We start from the raw sequence: 14,205 nt of genomic DNA, 5'->3' as shown, positions 1-14,205 counted from the left end.
TATCTCTTTTTGTCCTGTTAGGTAAGGTTAATCTGCTCAGAATAGATGCCACCTGGTTGCAAAGTGGACGCAGGTAAATGAACTAATCCAGCCAGTGATGACAGTATTGACAGGTAAGAGACTGTAAAACACGAAGCGGAGGTAGTGAGGATTGGAGAGTGGATTCCGCCAGATTAAATACTTGTTCTTACTGCAGAAGGGGCTGGGGGAAACGCTCAAAGCTGACATATACAACTCATATCTAGAGGTAGAAAATCACAGAAAAGGAGACCATTCAGAGTGATGAGACTGAAGACAGCTATGGAGAGGAGGTGGTAAATTCTTATCCCCGAACACATGGGAGGGAATCCAGTTTAAAATGAAAGCCAAAATATACGAGGGACAAACCTTCCCTTTTTACCTTCGTCACTACCATGTGTCTACAAAAAAGTTACTAAACACATCTAAGTTTCTCTAGACTGAATTATTGAGGTGTTCGATATAAAACAAGAAATTAAAAAAAGATCTTTTCCCCAGACAAATGTAAGGATAGAACATAATTTGGGATACACATTTACCAACACTTCTAAAAATGCTTACTAGGTGCTGACAAAAAAGCTGCGGTTCAACAGAAGGGACTAAACTAATGGTTCTCAACCTTCCTAACGCTGTGACCCCTTAACACAGTTCATGTTGTGGTGACCCTCTCCAACTAAAAAATTATTATTATTATTATTATTATTATTATTATTATTTTGATTTTTCGAGACAGGGTTTCTCTGTATAGCCTTGGCCATCCTGGACTCACTTTGTAGACCAGGCTGGCCTCGAACTCATAGCGATACGCCTGCCTCTGCCTCCCAAGTGCTGGGATTAAAGGCGTTCTTAAATTGTGGACTTGGGACTGTCAGGAGGATTTCTGCCTTGAAGTGCTGCATTAGAATCTTCGTGGTGCTCTAGTTTGGTGAAAACAGGAAGTTGCATTAAATACACCTTTTGCCCAGATGATGGGCTAACTGAAAATGTTTCCTTGCTTCTTCAAGATTTAAATGGCAGATCTAAGGCAGGATTATCAAAACAGCTGCCTCTAACTAGGTGTAGGCTAAATCAATTTTCCCTCCAGCCTTTCACCTGTGGCTAGGGGTGTTGCCAAATTTACAATTGAATTTTATAAACACAAGACAGATGATTCCCAATGAGCGAGAGTTTTCTAGATGTAATCTCAGGCTGGAATCGCAAACTCCAACTCTTCAGAAGTGAACCTTACGGAGACTAAAAGTGAAAAGAATCTAAAGAAGGAAGGAAACCTACTTTAGTTTGGAGAAAAGTATTTAAAAAGGGGGACACATGCACGTGGATATGTGGACACACTGGGACTTTCCGCGGGGGGGGGGGGGGATCTCCGAGACCTGCAGGTAGAAAAGGGGTCGGAGACGCGACTGCACGTTTTCTGGCGTCTACGCGGATTTGGGGGCCGCCTACACATTTGACTTTATCATCTGGCGGAGGGGGATGTTGCCTCTGGTTCAACTCCAGGACCGGATACACCCGGCCCACACTAGTGGGGGGTTCATGTCAGCTCCCGGGATGTGCGCGCAGGAGCTGGGCAAGGGAGGTCAAGGCCCCCCTCTCTCCTACGGCCGCTTCCGGAAGTTTCTTCAGAGGCCAGAGCCCCCAACCTCAGCTCAGCGTCCAACGAGAAGTCCGAAGTGGCGGGAAGCCGGGACTTGAGAGAGGCCGCCCCGACGCGAGGGCGGCGGGAAAACCTGGCGGAGGATCCGGCACGTCAGGAGGGGCCCGGCTCGGCGTTTGGGAAGCAGGTAGAAATTGCCCGCGCGAAGCGGGACCTCGCCACCAAGGGACGACCTGGGCCTGCGGGAGGGCGGTTTCGGGACCCCTCCCGCGCCGCCGCTGGCCCGGCGATGGCGGCGACAGTTTCTTGGTTCTCCTCCCCTCCTTTCCCCTCCCCCCCCCCGCCCCGGACGCCGATGGCGGTGCGTTCCAGCCCTCTCCCTCCCTCCCCCACGGCTTCGCCCCGCGGCCGCCAGAGCCGGTGAAGCCGGGAGGGCGGGGAGCGGCGGAGGGACGGCGAGAGGGCGGAGGTTGCGTGGTGCAGGCGGCGGCGGCGGCGGCGGCGGCGGCGGGAGGAGGAGGAGGGCCGGCAGGCGGGCAGGGGAGGAGGAGGAGGAGCGGGCGCCGTGTCGCACGCAGCTCCAGGCGGGGCAGCCCGGGCGCTGAGGGACGCGGCCAGACCTCGGCGGGCCCCGCGAGCACTACACGCCGTCGCCCGAGCGTCGGGGGACGCCCGGAGATGCGGGTGAGTAGCGGCTCGGGCCGCGGCGGCGGCGGCGGGAGGCAGCGCAGGCCCCGGCGGAGCCGCGACGTCGCAGTGACTCGGGCCGCGGCGTCCGAGCCCGGGCTGCCCGGCGAGGCCTGAGGCGCCCCGCCGCGGCTAGGCGGAATGGCGGCCGGGCCGGACAAGTCGTGGGCGTAGGACGCCGAGGGCGGAGCGGAGCCGGCAGGCCGGGCCTGAGTCACCGGGCCGGCTGGGCTCGGCCTGGGCCGGGACTCGCGGGGCCAGGCCCGGGCTACGCACTGGGAAAAAGCCGGACTCACCGCGGCCTGTGGCGCCGGCCGGCCTCTGCGCCTCACGCGCCACCCCTCCCTTCCCCTCGGCCCTGCGGGCTCCGCTCGGCCGGGGCGGCTCTGGGCCGGGGGACTCGTGTTCTCGGGGAGCCCGGGGCACGCATTGTTGCGACGGTGCGGGGCATGATTATTTGGTAACTGGTGCCCGGGGGCTCCGTTCTCTCGGGGGAGCGTGGCCGGGCAGGCGCGCAGGGATGCGGTGTGCTTTTCCAAACGAACGGAGCCCCGAGGCGTCCTCCAGCTCCCTCCAGTCGGCCTGGGCCCAGCGCGGCGACCTCGGCGCGTCCCCGGGCCCGGCGGGAGCGCGCGTTCTGACACCCCCCCCCCCCAAGGTAACTGGGCGCCGGGCCAGGAGGGACCGACTCGGGGTCCCGTCGGCCGGGGCTCGCGCGCCTCTATTCTTAAATCCCGCGTGGCCTTGAAAGCCCCCCTCTTCCTGTCACCTGTGCACTGCGAGGCACAGGGGACAATTGAGAAAGCAAGGGACGCTTACACACACTCATCCTTGAGCCTAATCTCCAAAGTTAAGGGAGCCAGGCCAGCCAAAAAGAGAATTCCGCTTTCCGACGAGGTCACCGCTGGTGCTTGTTTGCTCGCAGTCGTTGGGGGTTTGTGGTAAGGGCACGCGCGTACTGAAATGCGGTCTCAAGTTGTTCAGGTGTTTTTAGTTGGCTGTGTGTGTACTTGCTCTTTGCTGGAGTAGCATTAACACAGCCAAAAGCTAGGGATGGAATAAATGATCACAGTTTTAGAAAGGTACTTACTGGGGTGACAGAAGAGGAACTAAGTTTCTTTTTACTTTAAGTTTCTAGGACCTAAACCTAACACACACGGATGAAGCGATTGTAGTTTAGGAAAAAATAAGAGGTTTTTCTTTGTTTTGAAAAGGTTTCAAGATGCTAGTTTTTGTTTTTGGTTTTTTTCTTAAAACTTATTTGTTGCTTCCCATAGTAAGTTGAAACATCTCATTTTAGATTCTGAATATGCAAGCACAAGACTGGCTTGCTTTATCTTCTATTATGCCCATTTTTGGAGGTTTTGGGGGAGCACTTACTAAGCCTGGGAGGACAGGCTGAAGTGCTTCCTAAAAATGTTACCCCCTCCCCCTCCCCTCTACCGCCACCATTGGCATCGTCTTTAAAAAACTATTTTGCCAAAAAGCCAACCAACTTTTTAGGTATGCTAGGATGTTTCATCAGTTTGTAAGTTATATTTTTCCTGAGCCTATGGTCAGGCCCTGGTAGGTGTGTCAGGCCCTGGTAGGTGTGGCCCAAATTCCCAGTATGTCACATACATCTGAAGTGTGAGCTAATTTGGCCAGGTGTCTTTAGATACTACATAGACTCTGTGGTTCTAGGGAACTCCACCTTCTTCCTCTACAATACAGGCTTATTTCCCATGGATCCAACTAGGAAATCATTGAAGACAGAGAATAAGTCCTTTATTTTGTATCCCTCAGATAATAACATAGAACGTGATTTTGGTGATACCTTGAATGATTTTTTTTTTTTTTTTTTTAACTAACTGTAAATTAATTCTGGGGTTTTACTACTCTCCCTAATTTTGGCTGCAGAAAACCTAGTCAGTGCTGCTGTTGAGCTTGTTAAGAACGCAAGTTTATTATTATGTTGTGTGCTTGGCTAGGTAGTAACTTGTCATTTTTCTTGTGTTTTATCCTTCTACCCTTATAACTAGTTACCATGTCCTGGCGGGTGCGGGGGTGTCGAGGATTTCTTTAGTTGTGGAAATGCAAACAATTGGTAAAATTATTAATTCTAGGTTAAAGAGTCAGTGTTTTAGACTTTTTGTATTAGCTTTGTTGTTTTGTTTTTGTTTGTGAAGCAAGATTGTTTACCCCTTTGTCTTTGAAGTAAAGCGGGCTAGTGTTTAAGGCTGTTCCCTGCTGGGAAAATAGGTTAGCCCAGTTGTACCAAAATTTCCTGTGGGAGGGATAAGGGATAGCACACCTTCATTTCAGCATGGAAAGTTAAGTTAAAACGAACACACTTTAAGTCAAGCCAATGCCAAGTTGCTTGGCATTCTTCAGCTTTAATGTTTTAAGGTCCCCAAAAGTCAGGAATTTTTTTGCAGTTTGGGTTCTCCATATATCCCCAAACATAGTCTTTCTATCCTTAGCAATGAAATCATGGGATAAATTGTCTTTGAGGATCAGTGGTTTCATTTTGAACTTATCTTTTAGGTATGCTTGGAGAAAGGGCTGTTAGCCAAATATTTTAAAGGATAGTTCTAAATTCATCTTTAAAAAAATGTGCGCACACACATGCTTGCATGAGCATGCACCAGACACACACGAGGAGGCGAGAAGGCAAACTTCATAGTCTGTTCTCTATCTTGTGGGTCCCAGGGATACAACTCAGTTTCTCAGACTTGGCAGCAAGCTCCTAAGGTGGATTCCATGGGAATGTCATAGCTTTCAACCACAAGCAGTGAGACATTGGAGAACTACTTTTTTGAACATGATATACCATTCATGTTTGACCACCAGAGTTTTAATTTAATTTTTCCCTTGAGAAACATGGGCAGAAGAAAGATTCTGCTCTCTGGCCTCCACTCATGCTTCGGTTTGATTGCATTTCTGTTCTGGCTTGAAATCATGCCTGTTTATTTTCTTCTTACACTTGCAGCTCAGGCATCTCCATCTCAGGGAAGCTGGCCCTGCCATCCTCTCTAGAACCTTTTCCTAGGTCCTCATGATATCCTGTCTGTGATACTATCTCAGTGCTTAACCTTCTGATGACACTTGGTGGTTTCTTCTACTAGACTGACCTTTACCCGGGGCAGGGTGGAACTAATCTGACTCTAGTACCTAGCACAATGCTTATGTCAACATTCCTATATGTCGTCCTGGCCGGGTGTGGTGGCGCACACCTTTAATCCCAGCATTCGGGAGGCAGAGACAGGCGGATCGCTGTGAGTTCGAGGCCAGCCTGGTCTACAAAATGAGTCCAGGATGGCCAAGAGAAACCCTGTCTCGAAAAACCAAAAAAACAAAAACAAAAAACAAACAAACAAAAAAACTATACGTCCTCCTTTGTCAAATCTTTACAAAGCCTTTCTGAAGTGTAAGTACTGACATTTAACCCTCCTTGGAGAAAATAGAAGGGTCCTGGACTTCGTGTTGTTTCCGTCTAGGGAGTGAAGTAGTAAATCCCCAGGTAGTGGGTTAGAGCAAGTTGGTGACCCCAGAGCTTGAACTCTTAACCAAGGGCTCACCCTGAAAGTCTGATGTATATGAAAGTGAAGGAAGATTAGCAGAGACTAAAGAGAAAGTGTCTTTAAGGATTGATGTCTGATCATTACAACAGAATGCATCATACATAACTATGGTTGGCTCCCAAGAATGAGTTTATTCTTCCCGATCTTTCAGAAAACGCTGGAGAGTACTTAGTGATGGTGTAGACATGAACAGCTTTAGAACTTTGGGGCTACTGTTAAATTGGGTGTGATATTATGACTCATTGGCCTTGCAAAAATTCTTAAAACCATTTAATAAGCTTTTTTTTTAAAAGGCCTGTGTCAGAAAATACTTTAGAAAACAGAATACCAATTTGAGTATGTAAAAGTATGCACTGGTATAAGTAAAGTTGTAAAATGGTGGTGATTTTAGGTGAACTTGTGTGCTCTGAAATTTTTAATAAAAATTTTAGTAGCCAAAAAATAGCAATTTCAAGTCTCAGGGTGGAGAAACGTAAGAATAATACCAAAACTGTAGACTTTAAAAGGATGCACCAGTTACTTCAGAATTTAAAAACTTCCTTATGATAAAATCTTGTAAATAGATAAAAGGCAAATGACAAACTGAGAAAATGTTTTTACAAGCAGATTTACTTTTTATACTGTCAAGGGGGGACTTATAAACTAATGGGAAAAAAAGATTTCCTCCCATGGCAAAAAATGAGCAAACCAGAGTAGGAAACATGAAAAATACTCATCTTCACTAGCAGTATTCCCAGAAGTGGAAATCTGTAATGTTTTTAAAGTAAACCGCTTTTGTTGAGAAGATGGAGAAGTGTGCCTACTCATTGCTAGAAAGAATATAAGTAAATACAAGTTTTTAAAAGGTGTGTCTGTGCACGCAAGTGCACGCACACATTTGCATGCATATGTGAGCCTGGTGCCCAGAGACCTGGTCACCACACAGCCTAGAAGAGACCATCCGATCCTCTGTAACTTGAGTTATGGGATGCCAAGTTGGTGTTGGGAACTATTTGACCTGGTCACCACACAGCCTAGAAGAGACCATCCGATCCCCTGTAACTTGAGTTATGGGATGCCAAGTTGGTGTTGGGAACTAAACCTGGGTCCTCAGGAAATGCTCTTATGTGCTGAGCCATCTTTTTCCCCAACTAAGTATAATTTTCAAGAGCAAAATGTGTAACAAAAACTTTCAAACTGATGTATAGTTTGAAATAGCTAACTAACTTTTAAGGATTTTGTTAACAATATAAGAAGTGATTAATAGTGTTTTTTTTTTAAGATTTACTTATTACTTATACAGTATTCTGCCCACAGGTGTGCCTGCCCACCACAAGAAGGCACCAGATCTCATTATAGGTGGTTGTAAACCACCATGTGGGTGCTAGGAATTGAACCTGGGACCTTCGGAAGAGCAGCCATTGCTCTTAACCGCTGAGCCATCTCTCCAGCCTGTGATTAATAGTTTAATGATTCCCCTCGCCCTTGTATATGACTTAATACCTTATGTATTCATTTTCAGTTTGGGGCTATTACGGATGACCATTTCAATACTATTTGGGTAAATCTTTACATTTCTGTAATACTGTATTGAATATTAAAGTGCAAAAATACTAAAAATTAATATGTATAAAAAGTTTTTAGTGTGTGAATGTATGTAGTTTTGGAAAATAACTTCATGTGTGTAGCGATTATCTTTAAGAAGTGGTTCTTTAGTTTTGAGGTTTTTTGTTTTGTTTTGCTAGTTTTTCTATACTGCACATAGACAACTGAAAATACGGTATAGTGAATTGTTTCATCTTTGGAAGTTTTTTGGGGCAAGGTGCTAGGGATAGAACCCAGGTAGCCTCAGATTCTTTGTATACTAGGCAAGTCCTCCAGCACTGAGCTACACTCCCAGCACAGCGAGATAATTTTCAAAAGCATAAATCCTAAGAAAATAGCAATATAAGAACCACTGTCAAGGAAGATCATTCTGTTTACTCAGTGCAGAGGGTGTTTGATTTACCTACCTCTCCTTTCCATGTGGTAATGGCTATGGCTAAATGTCTGATTGGGTAGGCTGGTTCCAGTGGTTGATATTGTTTATTTAAAATAACCTTTGTAGTGGAGGTTTTCTTTCTTTTCCTCTAAAAAAAAAAAAAAAACTGTGTGTACACACATGTACACAGACATGCTGTTCCACAGTTGTGGAGGTTAGAGGACAGACTTGTAACACCAACTTCCCTTCTTCCACCATGTGGGTTCTTGGGATCAGACTCAGGTCACCAGGCCTGGAGGCAGATGCCTTTCCCAGCTGGGCCATCTGGGCAGCTGACTTTACCTTGGTGATAATTGAACTTCCCACGCTGTTTTGCTTAGTTCATAACTCCTGATAACAGGAGATACATTTTAAGTTGAATGTTTAAATGATAATGCCTTCGTGCAGAGTAATTAAACTTACTAAAAATTAGGAAAATGAATTACTTGACATAGTTTGTGCTGTAGGTTGGAAAACAAAGTTGGTGGGTTTAAAAAAATCTGTTATATATGGAAGATCTCTAAATTAGAAATATTGTGAGAATTGAGATGATAGGCACACAGAACTATGCATAAAATGTACAGAAATTGTCACCAAGACATCAAGGGGGAATTGCCTTTGCTACACAGAATACACTAATTATTTACTCAATAAAATAGTTAGCTGTGCCTGATAGGCATCTTAAACTCACAAAATGGAGAAAAGGTAAGAGAACTTAGACCTTCCTTTCTGGTGTTTGGGGAGAGGCCTTCTCTGGTCAGACTAGAAGGAAAGGTTTGGGATCTTACATTGATAAGCCATGGAACAGATTCCTCAGGCCCAAATGGAATCCCAGGAATAAGTTCAGATCCCAGGCTTACCTTTGGGAAGTATAATACTGGTTTGGGAGAGAGATGGAAGAGAGTACAGGGTGGTGGACTTCTCCCATCTTAAGGATTAAAAGTCTTTAAAAGCTTTACTTACAGGTTCCTCACTGATGTTCGTGCCAAAGACTTGCTTATTAAGTGCTTTTTTACTTACTGGCTGCTGCCCCTCAGCTTTCTCCATCTTGCAAACGCCTTATATTGGAAGAAGTCCCATCTTTGCTCTCCGGTTTGAAACTAGATTTTGACATGTGTCACAGAAATGTTTGATGCTTATCATCATATAGTCTACTGAAGTTCATCCTGAGGACTTCCAGTTTGGTATGGTGATGAAAGACCACCTCAGAAAATTATGTAGAGAGAGGTAGGTCACTACTACCAGGGTCCCCAAAAGATACAGGAAGAAGAGAGGGCGTAAGGATGTTGAAGATTCATAGGGTGGAGCAATTTTGCCTGTTAGCTCCTTTGTACATGTTTTGTGTATAATTGACTTTGGCTTGTACAGAGACTTTTTAAAAAATGTATATGAGTATTTTGCCTGTATGTTTGTTGTGGCTTGAATAAGAATGGCCCCCATAGTATCATATATTTGAATGTTAGTCACCAGGGTGTGGCACTGCACTGTTTTAGAAATGATTAGGAGGTAGAAGGAAGTGTGTCCAAACTTGGGGTGGGCTTTGAGGTTTCCAAAGCCCACACCAGGCCCAGGTGACAGAGCACAAAGGTGCCCCATCCCCCACCTTGTGGATCAGGATGTAGCTCTCAGTATTTCTCGTTGTCATGCTTCCAGCCATGATGATAATGGACATCAGAAACTGTAAACAAGCCCCCAGTTAAATGCTTTTCTTTTATAAGCGTTACCTTGGTCATGATGTCTCTTCACAGCAATAGAACAGTGACTAAGACAATGCATGTGTACCACATACATGCCTGGTGTTATACAGGCCAGGAGAGGCTTGGAACTGGAGTTAACAGTTGCTTGTGAACCACCGCATGGGTGCTGGGGACCAAACTTGGGTCCTCTGGAAGAGCAACAAGTGCTCTTAACTGCTGAGCCATCTCTCTAGCCCCTTCTGTTTTGTTTTTAGTGTATAGGATCACTTTGGCTATTCTAAAGTTTTGATTTGTTTGTTTTGATTCTAATATTTTATGATGAATATATTCATTCTACCTGCTAACTGCTTTTCCAGAATTAAAAAAAAAAAGATTTCCTTGTCTGTGGGCCCAAGGGCATAGCCACACACAAAGTTGACAGGACAACTTTGAGGAGTTGGTTTTCTCCTTTGAAAAATCTAAGATTATGAGGCAAATACCTTCATCTCCTGAGCTCTCACTAACCCTTGTGTCTAAAATCTCAGTACTGCTAAAACTGTGGGGAAAATGTGGATTTTGTAGTTTTAGTGACTTTTATCTTTACAAAAAAAGTGTATTTTCACCTGGAAACATGAATAATGGTTTTTAAAAATAAGCTACTTGAAGATAAGCTTGAAAGCCATTCTTGAGCAATACTTAAGTAAGTAAAGCAAGTTAAGTGTCAGCAAAAATAAGACAGTGTGGTAGTTTTGTTGTTAGGTGTATTAGGCCTAGGGTTATGGTAGCCAAATGCCTACTGAGCTATACTTTATCTCCAGCCTTTTTGTCTGTCTGTCTGTCTTTCTGTCTTTCTTTCTTTCTTTCTTTCTTTCTTTCTTTCTTTCTTTCTTTCTTTCATTTTGAGTTGTCAGAATGTCTTTAGGAATTGATTGTCTGCGTTGGCCTTGAACTATCTCTCAGCTTAGGCTGGCCTTGGATTTGGGAAAGTTTCCCAGCCTCCTTAGTAGCTGAAATTATAGGTCTATGTCATTAGTCTTAGTCATCAGTGTGGTTTTGTTTTTGAGGCCTCTTACACTAGAGTGCAGCAGTAAAGACAGTGTGTGGTGGCTCTGTGTAACACCAGTGTAAGAATAAAGGCCATGAACACACCTTCACATGGCAGGTTGCTTTATGCTTATTTAAAATACAGACGCCAGAGTTCCTTAGTTTGGTTTTTGGTACTGGGGGTTGAATCTAGGGCCAGACTTTAGTTATGGCAGATAAGCTGCTAGTGTGTTTCTCTGCCTCTCAACAATACTTGCCACCCCAGCTTCTGGAGTGCTTGAGGTGGGAGGATCATTGGAGCCCAGGAATGTGAAGTCAGCCTGTGGCCAGGTATGAAGACAAAGGCTAAAAACCCTAGTTACTACTCTTATATTTTGACAGATAAAAGCAAGTTAGGCAAGTTGTAAAGATTTTGTAATTGAAAAAAAATTCACGTATCTTGATTGGGAGCAGGCAGTTCTAGAAAAATCTCTAGCATGTACAAAATGTTGGAGGCTTACCTATTTGAAAACCATCTTCTTAGGGGAAGTTGGTATTGTAGGACTTAGGAGACCGTGTCTCAAAAACAAAACCTAAAGTGTGTTGGTGGCATCTGAGGGGCACCTAAGGTTGGCCTCTAGCTTGCACAGATACACAGGACACGATGGCTTTTTGTGAGTGTGTAGCAAGACCACATGCCCAGAACAAGGATGGCAGCAGGAGGTGACATCAAAACTGTGAACCCTTGGGCACCCAAGCTTATTCTCTAGGGAGCTCACCAGAATGGGAGTGGGGTGTACAACGTGACCTCGTTTGGGGTCAGTGCAGTAGTAAGTTGTCTTCAAATTAAACAATGTAGAACTCCAAGTTGGGTCTGTGTGAAGATATATAACTGAAGCTAAAAAGAGGAAAACAAAAGCATTGAAATAAAAGAAATGTCCGTTTTCTTCAGCTAATTTGTAATAGGATGGGAAGACTGCTTGAATGATAATGGTCTAGCTGAGGAGCATGGCTGATGAGTTTCATCTCAAGGTTAGATGAGTTATTTTTGCAACCCCGATGATGAGATGGTGAATAGCTGCATGCTTATTGAGCAGGTAGCTTCTCAGCCCTCGTATCAACTGACTACAGGACAAAGGGTTCACATGTGCACAAGACTGTTGGAGACTGACTGAGTAGGCCTGTGGGGACCATGGGTTGAAGTAGAGTTCATTGCCACAGTCATCAAATCCTTGTACATCTTAGCTGAAGCAGTTCTCATGCGCAAACCTAAGTGAGAGAGGGAGAGAAACGAGGAACCATTACCACACCCCTCTGCTGGAATTTGGGGCACTGCTAGCCCGGTACCATTGTATCAGCATTATTGTGGGATTGACAGGAGCGTTCATGCACTTGACTCTACCTGGAACCCAGTGTTTTCAGCCTCTAGCCAGTGACGGCTTAGCAGTGAGACATCTGTAGCAAGTTGTGGAGGGAGGATTGCAAGTTCCCATAAACAAGTATGTTTTGTCTTTGAAATACACTTGTATTATTTCTATAGTACTGCATCTGAACTGCTTAAAATCAGACACTTTGAGGACCAGCTCAATGCTCTAAGTGGAAAAACCACAGCAAATTTCATGTGACTTGTCACTGTCAAAACACTGACATCCTGATAATGTTATCTGAAACCACCTTCATTTCAGCTTGTGTAAAGTATGTGCATAAAGGAAGCTGGTGTTTAGATCTGAATCCCACCCCCAAAATACCGTATATGTGCCTATGCCATTCTAAAGTCTGGGAGGAAAAAAGACACTTCTGGTCTGAGCCTTTGGATAAGGAATGTTCCAATGTAATTGAATACCTGTAATGCATACCTTGTTAAGTCCTATGAGGTTTGTTTGTTTCTATTTTACTCTTTAAAAAATAGTCCCAGTTGCTAGATACTAAATTGATTTCCTGACCTGTAATAAATAATGGATTATAGCTCTCAGTTTGAACAACGTGCATACTGTAGGTGGATGACTGTGATAAGATAAAATTTCATTTCTCTTTATTTTTTAAAGAAAAATGCTTAACAATAAGATACACAAGACTACCAATCTGTATCATTAGAGAAATGATTTAACTAGATTATTGAAAGTATTGGCCTGAAACTGATATTTAAAATTTAGTTCTTAGCACTTGAAACTAGGCTATTTGGGGGCTGATGAGATAGATAGCTTAGCACAGGTAATAATGCTTGTAACCAAGCCTGACCACCCGAGGTCGAACCCACATGGTATAAGGAGAGAACCAACTCCTGCAGGTTGTCCTCTGACCTGCACACAACACACACATTCATATTCTCTCATATTCTCTCATATTCTCTCATATTCTCTCATATTCTCTCATATTCTCTCTCTCTCTCTCTCTCTCTCTCTCTCTCTCTCTCTCTCTCTCTCTCTCTCTCTCTCTCTCTCTCTCTCTCTCTCATGCACGCATGCAAGCTTCCGTTACCCCACAAGAAAATAACTATAATAGAACACTTTAAACTAGATTTTGGTACACAGGCCAGCTCTATACGACACCTTTGGGGTCTAATGTACTTATGTTTCCTGGCAAATTTTCAAGTTTTCTAAATGCTCATGGTACTCTATTGGAATCATAGTAATTAAATAAAGTAGGAAGGGTATAGAGGCTGGCTGAGCCTAAACTTCAATATGAATTGAATAACTAATACTTTTAATGCTTTAATGGAGACATTCTTTTAATAATCATTCTGGTACAAGTTCTAAGAGAACCAAAATTATTTACTAATTACTAGATGCTCCTGTGATATATGAGATTTTTCATGGTTAAAAAAGTGTGTTTGACAGAATGATTATGTTAATATTTATACTCTACAATCAGAAGAACAACAGAAATGATCAAAAGAAGACTGCTGTAGAGCTGCGTGTTGTAGCACATGCTTTAATTCCTGTACTCAGGAGGCAGAGGCAGGCAGATCTTTGTGAGTTCAAGGCCAGCCTAGTCTAAAAGCAAGTCCAGCACAGCCAGGACTATAAAAACCAAAAGAGAACGGTTGGGGAGAGAGGACACAGCTGTATTGATTTTGTAAAAACTTGATTTGATTTCAGAGCTCTGCTAGCTTTCGGAGAGTGGTGGGAGCAGGACAGTAATTTTTTGCTCTTTTCCTCCCCCAAGATTGTGGGTCATTGTCTGCTTTGTAATACCATCAGTTTTTATAGTATGTACAGCTTATTTGAATAACTATATTTCATTCAAATCTTCAAATGATTTATTTTTATGTGTGTAAATGTTTGCCTGCATATGTATGTGTCGTGTATGCTGTTGTAGCCAGGAGAAAAGTATTGCATCCCTTGGAAATGGAGTTGTAGATGGTTGTGAGCCAACATGGGTGCCGAGAACTGAACCATGGCCCTCTACAGAGTATCCTCAGAGTCAAATGTGTCCCCACAATATTTAGAGTACTTACCTAACCCATATTCCTAGAACATTTGTATTGTGCCAGGGTACTGTTGAGTGCTGAACATCAAACTGTCAAGTGGGTACCAACTCTAGCCATAGAACCTGTGGATCAGTGGTTTTGCTTTTGTGAAATCTCTAATACAGTGAGATGTTCTGTTTACAGATACTCATTATAGTACACGTAATAGTTAGCTT

General features: G+C 44.1%; 1 protein-coding gene across 2 annotated transcripts in view; it reads left to right on the top strand.

The window, feature by feature from the left end:
• Positions 1 to 1,527: 1,527 nt before the first annotated feature.
• The window catches only part of Cul1 (cullin 1), a 70,457-nt gene continuing 57,779 nt past the window's right edge, over positions 1,528 to 14,205 (top strand). The window contains exon 1 of one of the 2 annotated variants that reach the window (XM_051152457.1): positions 1,528 to 1,799. The gene's annotated coding sequence lies outside the window, so the exon portion shown is untranslated. Of the gene's footprint in view, positions 1,800 to 2,132; positions 2,297 to 14,205 lie in introns of those variants that run through there. The other variant, XM_051152455.1, reaches the window with a different exon arrangement.

The sequence above is a fragment of the Acomys russatus genome, chromosome 10 (genome assembly GCF_903995435.1).
Source record: "Acomys russatus chromosome 10, mAcoRus1.1, whole genome shotgun sequence".
Classification (NCBI taxonomy): Eukaryota; Metazoa; Chordata; class Mammalia; order Rodentia; family Muridae; genus Acomys; species Acomys russatus.
Note: the sequence above shows the minus strand (reverse complement) of the source record. Positions and strands in the feature narration are given on the sequence as shown.